Source organism: Anser brachyrhynchus, assembly GCF_964034855.1.
Source record: "Anser brachyrhynchus genome assembly, chromosome: 27".
Classification (NCBI taxonomy): Eukaryota; Metazoa; Chordata; class Aves; order Anseriformes; family Anatidae; genus Anser; species Anser brachyrhynchus.
In genome coordinates this window covers 6,992,817-7,005,702 of record NC_137720.1, presented here as the reverse complement: position 1 = coordinate 7,005,702, position 12,886 = coordinate 6,992,817, and positions in this window count along the sequence as shown.

The following is a 12,886-nucleotide window of genomic DNA, read 5'->3' as shown; positions in this document are numbered from 1 at the left end:
CAAGGATAGAGGGTCCCCAAAAGCCCCACTCAGAGCAACAGCTTGGGTTGTAACATTTTTCAAGCAGGCTACACTCCTCATGCACACCACCAAAAATGAAGTCAGGTGCTGATAACAACATGATCAACAGCTTGAATATCTGAGCCTCTGCTCCCAGGGTTCCTGTTTGTGGGAGAAGGATTGAGTTGAGGCCCTGAGACCTGACTGACCCACAGGGAGGACACCTGAGACCATCCCTGCAGCTGTGCTGCCGTGGGAGCATGCCAGTGTGGTTGAAGAGAGCTGGGATGGATGCAGAGGGACAAAGATAAAGGGGTCAAGGAGGTTTTTACTCCTTTCTTCAAGGTGGTGCTGCTAAGCTAAGCAGGCTATGAAACCTGACCACTCAAGATGCTTCAATCCCACAGAAATAAGATTGCAGTTAAATTCTCCAACATCATCACCCAGTTCAGTCTGACAAGTCATCAGACAGCCTGCTAGGGGATTACTTCTGATGTTTTAAGTCTACTAAAACACCTTTATTCCCTGGCTTCACTGGATATGTGCCATTCACACACTGGACATCACCTCAGAAGTGGCTGCATCTCAGTGGAGGACATGGTGGCATATAATGTACTGATCCCCAACACAATCTTTGTTGCACAGCTTGCTCTTGTTTGACCTGAATTCTTCCCTGCTCTTCAAAGAGGCAGTGGAGGAAGAGTCCTGCAATGAGCTCCCCAAGTAGAGAAACGTAAGGCTGGCTATGCCGGTGCTGACAGCCAGGATCAGCCCCTGGCTTGGGCCTGGATCCAGCCACAGGAGCACTGTGGGAGTTCCCATCTGGATGTCAGCTTTGCAGTCTGGGCCTAGGGGATTAGCTGAGATGTGGTTTCCAGAGCAGAGGAAAAGGGCTAATGAACAGAGATATGTTAAAGAAGCAGGTAAAAGCTTTCTGTCCTTCAGGGCTGAAGAGGAAATCCTGCAGCGGGTCAATCTGGATACAATTAGTGTCCATTTCTCCCTGTGTAATCAACCCATCTGTCTATCCCTGTGCATCAGCAGTGCACACCCCACTGCAGGCAGATGCCTCCCAGGCACTGTTGTTATCTGCATTTGCCATGGATGCTCCAGGTAGCCCAAGGACAAGGCTCACTCTGAGCCATGGATCCAACAACTGCACCTGTTCCCTCTGCCCTCCAGGCTCAGCAGGAGCTCTGGGAGAGCTGTGGACAACAAACCAGCTGCGATCACTGCAAATGGGAGGATCAAGCACAGGAGAAGGCTCTCCAAGAGGATGGTGGGTGGGTGTCTTCTCCAAAGTGCTTTACACTTTCTGGAGTGATCTTTGTAATGTACTGATAACTTCAGTTTTCCAGACACTGCCTACTCCCCTGAGCTCAACCTTATTGTAAGCAGGTAACGGTAGATTATGTTCAGGTGCCACACTGAGCTTGTAAAGTTGTGTTCATCACATGGGATCCTGAGTACTGGTTCAGGTGTCCGTGGTTCCGGTGTCCTGTATACTCAAACTGTATGAACTTGAACTTACATTAGCTCTTGCTTCTGTCGCATTTTGTCATCAGAGTGTCTTGAGGGATCAATCCACTGTACTAAGTGCTGTCCACACAGAAAATAAAGATGGTCCCAACCTGAAGCAGCTTACACAGTCAGCTCACATCTCTCCCGTGTATTAAGTGATACAGGCACCTAAACTTCTGCCACTTGCACAGAGAGACAAAACATCTTTACCAGCCAGAAACAATCTGAAGTATGCATCACAGGATTAAACATCTAATTTGCTTTCAAGGGGCACTTGTTGCTTAACTTCTAAATGCAACCTATTGTCATCCTCTATTATATTGTCCAGGATTGCAATTTGGGTCCTAAATCTTCTGATTTTTATTTGTTTTCCAATGTACTGATTTACCAATAAGGAATAATGGAAAAGCAAAAGAAAACAGCAGCACTTGTTTGCATAGGCCCTAAATTGTTCTGTGTTGTGCTGCTACTCAAACAGAAACAATAAATCCTACTCCCTGGACAGAGAGGGGGTTTGGGGTGGTGGCTGAGTAAAAACAAGGCCAGGGAAGATAAACAACCAGAAAAATACTGCTTCTAGGAAATAGCAATTGAGGATGGCCAATCAACTGATGGGTCAAAGCCAACACAACACCATCAATTAGCAAAGGCATACTGATATTATTTCTCCAAGGCATTTTTGCATCAATAAAGAGGAAAGAGAAATGGATTTGTGTTACAGTATCTGTGGTCAAACTTGGCTGCAATTAGGAATCTGTATAGTTTCTGTGTTGGAAAAGGGGAGTTCTGTAAAGAACTCTATAGAAAATATGTCCATGGTTCCAGAAGGGCTCTGCCAAATGGGTGCTGAAGATCTGTCTGTTGGTGTCATTGTCAGAACTGCTGGAGGTGGGAACATTTGCTAATACTCCTTATTTTAGAGGGCCAGCTTTCAGCAACAGTTCATTTCTGAAAATGCAGCTCTGAAAACTCAGCCCTCAAGGCTGTGTGTGACACTGCCTTGTGTTCTCTTTGCCAGATGGAAAGGAACACAGCTAAACTTACAAAGTTTCAGAGCTTGCAGAATGATGTGGAAAGAACTTAATCTCAGATTTGCAAATCAAACTTGACCTCAGTTCCTTGAGCAATCAAAACTGTCACAATTTCTTTTCCATCCAGCCCACACAGGATGGCCTGGAGGGAGTCTCACTCAAAATGGGTAACTTTTGGCATCCTGATGAAGTGCAGAGTCTAAATGGATTGCTGTGTTCATATCTAAGGAAGGCAAACAACCTCCATCAGCACCAGTGGTTACATCTTTGTTAGGAACTTTCCAAACTAGGTTACAGCCTCTGTTGTGGGATTCAACTTCAATGTTCAGTTGCCTCAACAGACACAGAAGGTGCTTGAAGATACTTAAAATGGTCTTTGGATGAGCTCAGGACTGGCCAACATACTAAATGGTTTGGTTTGTGGGATCACAGAAATCATAGAATCATTAAGGTTGGAAAAGACCTTCAAGATCATCTGGTCCAACTATCACCCTACTACCAATGTCACCCACTAAACCGTGCACCAGGTCCAACCTTTCCTTGAACGCCCCCAGGGACAGTGATTCCTCCACCTCCCTGAGCAACCCATTCCAATGCCTGACTACTCTTTCTGAGAAGAAATGCCTTCTAAATTCCAAACTGAACCTCCCCTGGTGCAACTTGAGACCATTCCCTCTAGTCCTATTGCTAGTTACATCTGAGAAGAGGTCAACCCCCAGCTCCCCACAACTTCCTTTCAGGTAGTTGTAGAGAGCAATAAGCTCTCTACATAGAGATAATGACGAGCAGCTGACTTCCACAGCTTTACAACATGGTAGGGAAAAAAGGAAAAACAAAACAAAACAACAACAACAAAACAGAGCTAAAGTACAAAGATAGAGTTCTTTGGATTGCAAGACCCATGGCAGTATCACAGTTCCTGTCTCAAGAGCCCCAGTTACAAACAGAAATTGGCAGTCTTTTTCTCCCTACCCAGGTCTGATCCAAAGACAGACAGCATTCTTTGGTCTGTCTACCACCCAATGACCCTCCTGGGAAGCAAGTAAACATGCATTGAAGAATGAGCACCATCTCCTGCATTCAGTGATTATTTTCCTGAGGAAGAGAGTCTCCTGGGGCCTGAGTGTGGTCCCACATGACTTACCAGTGATGTGCTCCTGGTTTTTGACCAGCCTTTGCCCAGGTAGTAAACCCTTAATAACACTGAAAGAATGAACAGCAATGTCAAGCATGTTAATGGCATTCACGCCCCCCCCTCTCCTAATAGAAAACAACGTCCCAATTCTCTCAGTAGCTCACATCCACAAAACCTATGCATTCATGATCTCCTTCCCTTGCTTACATGGTCAGATTACCCTCCTCTTTCCCCATGCTAATAAGCCTCCAAAAACCAAGTGAGCACACCCTCTTGTTTACTCTTAATTTCTTATTCCCATCTCTCACTCCTTGTACACCCATTTGACTAAGTTATATTGAATAAGCAACAAGTGCTGAAGAGTTATGCGCAGTTTTTTGGAGGCTATAAATGTCTTCAATAATCCCAGTCCCATAGCATGTCTATAATCCACTCTCTCCAGCTCTGGACCACCAGGAGGGTGCTGCATAGCAGATCTAGCCTTGTTATTGGGAAAGGAGCACATCACATTATTTACACTATTTACTGTCCAGGGAAGTTCAGGAGTTTGACATTATTGCGTTGGTTTCTGTTCTCCTGCCCTGTTCCCTTTGGGAGCTTTATCAGAGAACAAGCCCCATGGCGCTGGCTATGGTGGGACTGGAGCCTGCTGGAAAGGAGGTGCCCACCAGGCCTAGGAACTTTGCGTAAATCCTTTCAGGACAGGCAATTTGACCTCAAGTGGCTTGGGTGAGCTCAAAGTCCCAACCCACGTCTGTCCTGCCACGTTGGTCTTGCTACAGGGCTGGACAGGGCCGCTCAGTCTGCAGCAGGAGGCAGGCAGGACGCAACCAGGCATCCTTGCCAAGTGTTGCAGTTCCTGTTGAATCCACACCCTCCCCTTTCCCTCCCTCTCCCCTCCCCGTCCTTCCCGGCCTGCGTCTCCCCTCCCTTCCCTTCTCCCTCCCATTCCCAGCAAACAAAATGGCTGCTGCAGGGCCATTTTGTTTTCTGCCTGGAAGGGGGAAGCAAGAACACTGGGACTTGGCTCTTTTTTGGAGGCTGCAGCCATGTTAGAACCCAACTCTCCCTTCTCGACGTGGCACCGGCTGTAGCGGGGGAAAAAAAGGACCTTCTGGAATGAGACCAAAGTCAGAGACAGAGAGTGGGTAGTTTTGGCATATGTTGAGCACTGAAAATGCCTGGAATTGCCAAATTGAGCTTTTGTACTAGCAGAGTAAGGCTACTCGGTGCATGCAGAGTCGTGGGGCTGCACGGTATAGCTGGATGGAAAGGTTTGTTCACTATATTCAATAAAACAGCCCTCCTTTCTTGTGTATTTATAAAGTACCAGTGAGCACTGTTGTCTAATTTGTTTTTGGACGGGCGGATGGTTTTACACATCGGCTTGGTATGATTAGAGCCAGTCATTGCCGGACAGTAGCATTTTAACCTGTTGTGTGTCCTCTTGTTTTTGGTGAATACAGGGTTTGACCATTGATCTGGCAGTGCCTGAATTTAGCTAACGGGATCTGGAGGATTTTTCTAGGTATTTTTGTTTTGTTTCCTGCCTTAAAAGCTTTCATCTTGGGAATAAAAATATTAATTTAAATATTAAAAGAAATAGATGCTCCTGGCTTTTTAAGCACTTGCTTTTCTTGCCTGGATCATGCAATGCTATGATAACAAGCTGTTTACTGCACCACTGTCTGCACGCATTAAGGTGTGGTACACATCAGATACACGATGAACAGTAAGGTGCCTTGAAAGTTTAAGGGAACTTGGTGGCATTACCATACAATGTTGCACAGAAACATGGCAAAAATATCAGAACATGTGCCAAAGAAAAGTTTTTTTGTTTGTTTGTTTGTTTTTTACTTTAAGTGATTCTGCATTACCCTCAGTAGCTAGGATATCTTCTCAGTTAGTAGTCATGACTCTTTGTTCCCGGACACTTGGAAAAACAGCTTTCTGTCCGGTGGCATAGGGGGATTGGGCTTTGATAATGTGTCAGTGGGGTGATAGTCTCACTTTTCCTGGAGGGACTGCTCAGACATCTGGAGAAATGCAGAGAGAAGCTGGGAAAGAGAACAGAAAGTTGGGAATTGCTGTTCTTAGATAGAAAAGGTATTTGTCGCCATATCTGCTTGGCTTTTTTTTTACAAAAGGACAGTGCAGGCAGTTGCACTGGAAACAGTGGTCTCAGAGCTGGTGCTGTGTGTGTGGACACTGGGCAGGTGGTTTGTGTAGCAAATTAAATATTTTGGTCAAAATATATGTTAGGGGTGGACATTACCTTTGTACCTTTTGTGAGCAGTTTTTGAAGTGAAAATCATGAAGGAAAGCAGTATGGATGGAAGAGTTTATAGAATATTACAGGAAGATATTACATTATCTTCTTTGTTTAGATTTTTGGGTTTTCCTATAGACTTGAATACAGAGCAGTTAAAAAATAAACATTTTTTTCTCTTATATCTCTTGATTTTAATTATTTTTAAGAAATCATGAAACATCAATAACATTTGTTTTTAATTTTATGACAAAAAATGTGTTTTTTTTTTTTCTTTCAGGAAAGTATTGCTTATAGGCTAATTGACAATGAAAATATATTTACGTTTAGAAAAAGTATTACCTTTGTGGCCAACTCTAATAATGGATTTATAAAGGGTTAATAAAACATAAATAGTGTAACAAGCATGTTACAGATGCATATATTGTAGATAACAATACTGCATTGATTAATGATGATCCAGAAATTTATAATCATCTGATAGGAATTGAGACAAGCCCCAGCACGAGTAGGTATTCATTAATTGTTAATTGTTTAATAATTCTTTATAAACAAACGCTGCAACATTGATATGAAATGCTATCTACATCATTAAAACAGCACGGAGAAAAAGCATTACTGAAACATGGGGTTGCTGAAAGAATTTTAAATATTTTTGCTTCCATTTCCCTTTTCCACTGTGCTTATTTATAGCACCTTTGATTAACTCTTCTGCAGAGTGGTGTTTTACAATCAACTCCAGGGTCAGGTGTCTGAGCAGTTGGATTGTCTTGCTTTTCTGACAGGTCCACATGGTTTGTGTGATGTTAAAATAAACTTGTCAGTATGGCTAGTTCAGCAAGTGTATTTTTTGCCTTCTGGTGGCACTGAGTGCTTCAAGAGATTTTTCTGGACCACTGCTGCTTTGCCTATTCCTTGCTGCTGGCAGTGTGGGTGCATGCTCCAGGGCAGTGTTTCCATCCAGCCCAGAGCAAATCCAAATACATTTACAGCAATACTGTGTCTAAAGCAAGCGAACAAGGCAAAAGAACTGGTGCAGGCACACAGCATTGCTGCATTCCAGCAACATTAGGGAGCTAGTGAAAACTTTCCCCAGCTTCTTTTTTTTTTTTCTTTTTTCTTTTTTTTTTTCTTTTTCTTTTTGTCCACTTGCTTTTCATTTTCCCACCCTGGCAAGGTGGCAAGGCAAGGACATGAAGTTACTACAGGCTTCCCCACTGGCAAAGCTACGGAAAGAAAATGGCTGACAGTCAGCCATTTTGTGTCAGTGCAGGCAGCTGGCTTAATGTAGGTTTTGTGTTCATCAGGGCTGGTTCTGCCCCAGTTCATCTGTGACTCCAAGAGGCTGAAAAGGCTTTCAGAGCTTCAGGGCCATGATTTCCCACTGGGAAGTCCTGCCTGTCCCCGGCACATTTTGGCACCAAAGTACTGGACTGCATCTATACAAAGGCTGAAAGCAGCGTCTGCTTTTAAAGGAGTGACTTTGTTCTTTCATGGTTTCCTCCCCCTTCCTCCATTTTATTCAGTTCTCCTTAATAAGCCAGATCAGCACCTCAACGCTTCAGAGCTGTTCCAGCTACTTTCCGAGGCTCTGAGGCAAGCTCCATTCCTATCCATGCTATCAGTATTTTAAAGGCAGAGTTGGCCCTGCTCAGGCATCGTTTTTCTGCAGATGGACCAAAAGCTGGGGGATGCCAGCATGAGTTGTCTCCTGGGGGTCTGATCAGCTAGTTCATCATGAGCCCAGGTAACTGAAAAGCAGTGGTTTAGGTCGCCTCTCCCTCCCAGAAATTAGTAGGAAAGCTGGACGGGAGATGCCAATTTTTTTTCCAGCGTAAAGGATCTTGCTGTGAAGAAATATATTAATCCTTTACCTGCCAATTTCCCCTCACCCCTCCAAAGACACCTAGACAGCAGGACCATGCCGTGGCATACTCTGAGCATGGGGATGTTCTTGCAGTCTTTCTCAGAAGCTGACTGAGCTTTTTCCAAAAAAAAAAAAAAAAGAATTTGGCTAATTTTTAAGAACTCATGTGGATCTGGAAGGGGAAAACAGTGGTACCACTCCCTTAAACTTTGTGCACAGAAAATGGTATTTTTCAAAGTGGCCCAGCTCTTCACAGTAAAGTATCTAAAAATCTTCAGAAACTCTGGGCTTAAATAACTAAGAACTTAGTGAGTGGCTTAGGGTTATGGGCCCCTGACTCTTACAGACCCTTTTGGCTATTCTATGCAGAATTTTACATAGCTGCATCACATTTAGGCACTTGTACATCTAATGCAGCAGTGTGCTGGAAGGGAAGTCTTCATGTCTGGAAACCAGGGCAGAACTTGAACACAGTTCACTTTGGTGACTGCCCTGGGATTTTGCTGAGAATCTCAGCAGAAAGAGTTTGCACAAATCTTATGGCTGTATGCATATATGCATATGCATATATTGATATGCCTCTTTGTGAAATCCCAGCAGGTCTCACAAAGCTTGTGAGCATTCATTTCTATTTTACTGAGCTTTTTTCCAGTATGTGTGTAGTATTCTCTCTCCCAGGATCTGTGATTCTCCTGCAAATATTAGAATGGAGCACGACTTTTTCTATCTCTGTGAAATACTGTTGGTAGAGGTGGATATCAACCTATCCTGTCCTGGTTAGGCCAGCCCAGGCAAGCCATCTCTGTGGCAGTGTGACCAGAGACTAGAGCAGGACTTGACAATGACGGTTCCAGTATCAGCTTTCGTATGGACTTGCTGTGTGATCTTTGGCAAATTTGGTCACCTCTCTGTTTCTTCTTTCCCCATCTTTGGACTTCATGATTTAAACCATAAGTAATCCAGGAGAGGGGCTAGCTAGCCTTGCAACTTGTATAGCAGCTTGAACAATCAAGTGTGACAGCGATACAAAGGCTGGGATAGTCATACTGATCCCTACTGACCACAGCACTTCTAAATCTTCCTGTTTGACTGCTTTCCTCATGAGTCCTGGCAAGATCAGGATTGTAGTGTCAGCAGCTCAGTATTCCCAAAACCTGTACTCATTAAGACAATTATCATAATTAAATCTCCTGTTTTCAGGATTGCTTGTATAAGTCAGAAGGGATTTTTTTTTCCTCTCTATGTATAATTAGATCTATGTAAACTAGGAGTTACTTACTTAATGTAATTTCCCATCCACAGTTTGATATTGGCCCGAACTCCTATTCCCTGCAATGGTACCAAAAGTGACCTTTTAAATGCATGGCCTATACAACAAGTTTATATGTTTAAAATAATACAAAACACCAGAATGGGAATCAGGAAATGATTGTTTCTCTAATTCACTTGTTAAGGGCCTCATGGGAGAAGGTGAGCATCCTTTGCAATGGGCATTACCTGATGTGATCATCTGGGGCCATTCACCTCTTCAGTACTCAACCACTGCAACAACTTATGGCTTTCTTGCCACCACAATCCCTCTGGTTGCTGTCTGTGGCACTAGCTTAATCTTTGAGAAGCTGAAACACTTTAGAATAGAAAAATCTCAATTTGGAAGGATACCCGCAAGGATCAAGTCCAACTGCTAAACTTCTGACTTTAATCTAAACTAATACCCCTGTTCCTGATTGTAACTGCTATGAAGCTCTGACTGGTGTTGCATGCACTAAAGAGGCTTATTTAACCTTGGTGCATCGCTTGCTATGCCAATAAAACTGGAAGAATAATATTTCCCATCAGAAGGCTATTTGGGATTCAAAGTACTTGGCACTGTGGATGGGCTGGGTACTTAAATGCTATACGAATCAGTCCTGCAACACTGGTTTTCTGACATTACTTATATCTAATCATACTAGGAGAGGCCTGGCAAGGCTGAATTTGTCAAAAGAAATTAAGGGAAGTACCTGGACTGTGTTGACTGCCAGTGAGAATGACTTCTGGACATCTCTGCAAAGGAACAGGGGCACTTTACAAGCATCACTGCAGAAATATCCTTGTACCTACTCATCCTAAACTCTCACCTTAAGAATTCCGTCTAAAACAGACCTTTCAGAATCTCACTCATTTGGGCTATTGCCTGTTAGCTGTGGAAGCACAAAGCACAGCCTTCGTCCTTTTAAAAACTTCTGCCTTAGCCCCAGCATATCCCACCGCAGCAGTTAGCAGATGTTCAGGGAGGCTGGGGACCCCTCTTGCCTCAAGGTGCTGAGTTCCCATGGGAAGTCCTCCTTTGGGTCTCTGCTGTGCTGCACATGCAACCCCTTTATTGTGCTACTGATGGCTTCCTTTTTGTTATATCGTTCTTTAATATTTTAGGGGAACTCTTTCTCATTTCAAGAGGAACCTCAAATGATTCTTTTAAGTGGCCAACTTAATACCTTGCATCTGTGTTTAGGTGTACAAAGAATGAAAAATTCTCAGAAGGTGAGACAAGGGCTTGGGGAGAAGCCAGTCTGTCTCAGATCCATGCTAATATTGACTGGCTGTGCTATAGCATTAAAGGGACACCAAGCCTGCTGTACTCGTTTGTTTAGGAAATGAGATCTGCCTTAATCTACTCAATACCATTACATTTGCAGCCTAAAAGCTTCCTTGTACTCATTTATTTCTGATCTGCTCAGTTCCCTGGAGTGTACAGCAGCTAAATTAATGAATTATTTTATATGGTCTGTCAGGTTTGTTCTAGATATGCTTTGTGTTCAAGAGGTGAGGTCAGCCTGCCTGCATGTTATTTGGCATTACTGCAGTTTCAGGAGGCTTTACTAACTACATGCATGGCCCTGGGTTCAAAGGGTAGGGCTGCTGCTTCCATAAGGACATGGGTGCATAAAATTTGCAGCCAGCGTGATTGCCAAGGATACGTTATAGTCAAAGTGGACAGAAAGGGGTTTAAAGGAGGAAAGAGAGCTACAGGGCAAAGTTGGGTATGAGACTCAGTTCCCCTAACATCATAAAGTCTGATGAATTTTCATGCATTTCTCTTTACAGGAGCCACAGAGCAGCCAATTCCTGGATAATGGTCATCTCATTGCCTTAGATCACCATGGTCCCAAGCTGTCCTTGAGGCTGAGGTAGTAGATTGAATAGTTGTGGAGTCCTATCCTCCCTTTGAGCTAACTATACAATCTACTGTCTTTCCTAAGGAGACAGTCAGGTCTTCAGTTCTCATCATCTACTTCAACACCAAGCATGGAGACGGATGGTGCAAGTAATCCTGTTCTTACAGAAAGCCAGTAATGTGGCTGTGAATCACACAAGACCTCTGTACTGCTCTGTGGAGGTGAGGTAGTAGGTTGTATAGTTTGGTGGGAGGGATTTTATCCCATTTCAGGTGATAACTATACAGTCTATTGCCTTCCTTAAAGAGCAGCAAAACCATTGGAGAACTGGCTCAGCCACAGAGGTCCAGAGGCATCATTTCTTTCCGTTGAGGATCCAAACCCAGAGCAGGGCATTGCTGACCAACTCAAGGGGTTTTTTCTTACAGCATCCAGGATTGCATTATTCCAGGGACTGCTCCATGCTTAAATCATATGAACAGGGAGCCACTATATATTTAAAAAAAAAAATGTGTCCCTCTGTTTAATGGGTGCAAGACAAACAAGGAATGAGCTGGTGCCTCAGCTCCTGGTGTTCGGTTCTATCCCTCCCCACCCCCACCCCCTTTTATTTTTCTGGAGATGAGCTCAAGTTGTGAAGGGTTTAAGTGTGTTGTTCTTTCCGGTCTATTCTCAAGTGTGGAGGGAAGTGTATTTGTACTTTTTGGTACAAAGAGGATAGATCTGTACTTGTGATTTAAGTTTGTTGAACTCAGTTCTGAAGTTTGGATTAAGAACTAGAGCCAAGAGTAAGTTTAGCCTGTGGACTCAAAGCCCCGCGAGCTGATAGATTTTGGCTGGTTGGCCTCTGCTCAGTAAGTGCATTCAGGTTTTGGACAAGTTCCCAGCTCTACCCTGTTGTAAAGTTAGAGGGTATTTCTTTCGAATTCGATAATCTATATCAGCTGAACTCACTGATATGCAAACCCTAGCGAGGAGATTAGGGCTCGTGTATTTACCTAGAATAAGCCAGCAATTTATACTAACACCCTGTCCTAGATGGGAGACAGGTGAAGAAGAGATGTGAGGCGAAGGCAGCAAGTCTAACACTTCTGGGTTCTCCCAGGTAGGAAGCACTGACATCTGACACTAGACAAATGAGAAGACAGCACACTACAGAGCTCTAGCACTTGACAACAGACAGAGAAGAGGTTTTTCCCTTTCCAAGAAGCAGTTGGAACTATCCCTCTGCCATATTCCAAAGTAAATAGGACCAAGATCATGAGTGGGACTGTAATATGATCAGGGCTACACCAGTTCTTCAAGACTGAGGGATGTCCCAGGAGATTATCACGGGCAACACGCTGTCAGGGAAATGTGAGATCTGAGACACTGGGGAGCAAGGGCAAACTGAGGACACCTTTGCAGATGAAGTGGGAGAATGAGAGATGCAAAAAGACGTTAGAGCCCTCAAATTTCAGCCTGGAAGCGAGAGATAGGGAGAATGAGACCTGTCTGCTTGGGCTATGGGACTCCCAGAAGTGAAGCAGTTTGTTTAAGGCTCTTCTGCTTCTTGGGATGGGGTGTAGCTGCAGTAAGGCTGAGATGTGATTTTTGCAGGCTGGGCAACAGCTGGTGGGTGGGGATGCTGCAGTGTCTAGCATCAGAGGAATGCAGCCCTCTCTCCATAAATCTGGCTTTTCAGCTGTCCTGGGGACCTGCCACACAAAACTACAGCTTGCTCCTCTTCTACACATTATTATCCTCTAGCTGCTTGCTAAGGGGCAGGCCTTTTCTACCCCCAAGATTGCTCAGAAGGTACCAAAGAAGAATAGAGCAGCACATCAACTTAAATATTTAAGAGGTATCCCCTAGAGAAGAATTAATCCTTTGTGTCCCAAATTGAATCAGTTCAGCTCCATCCAT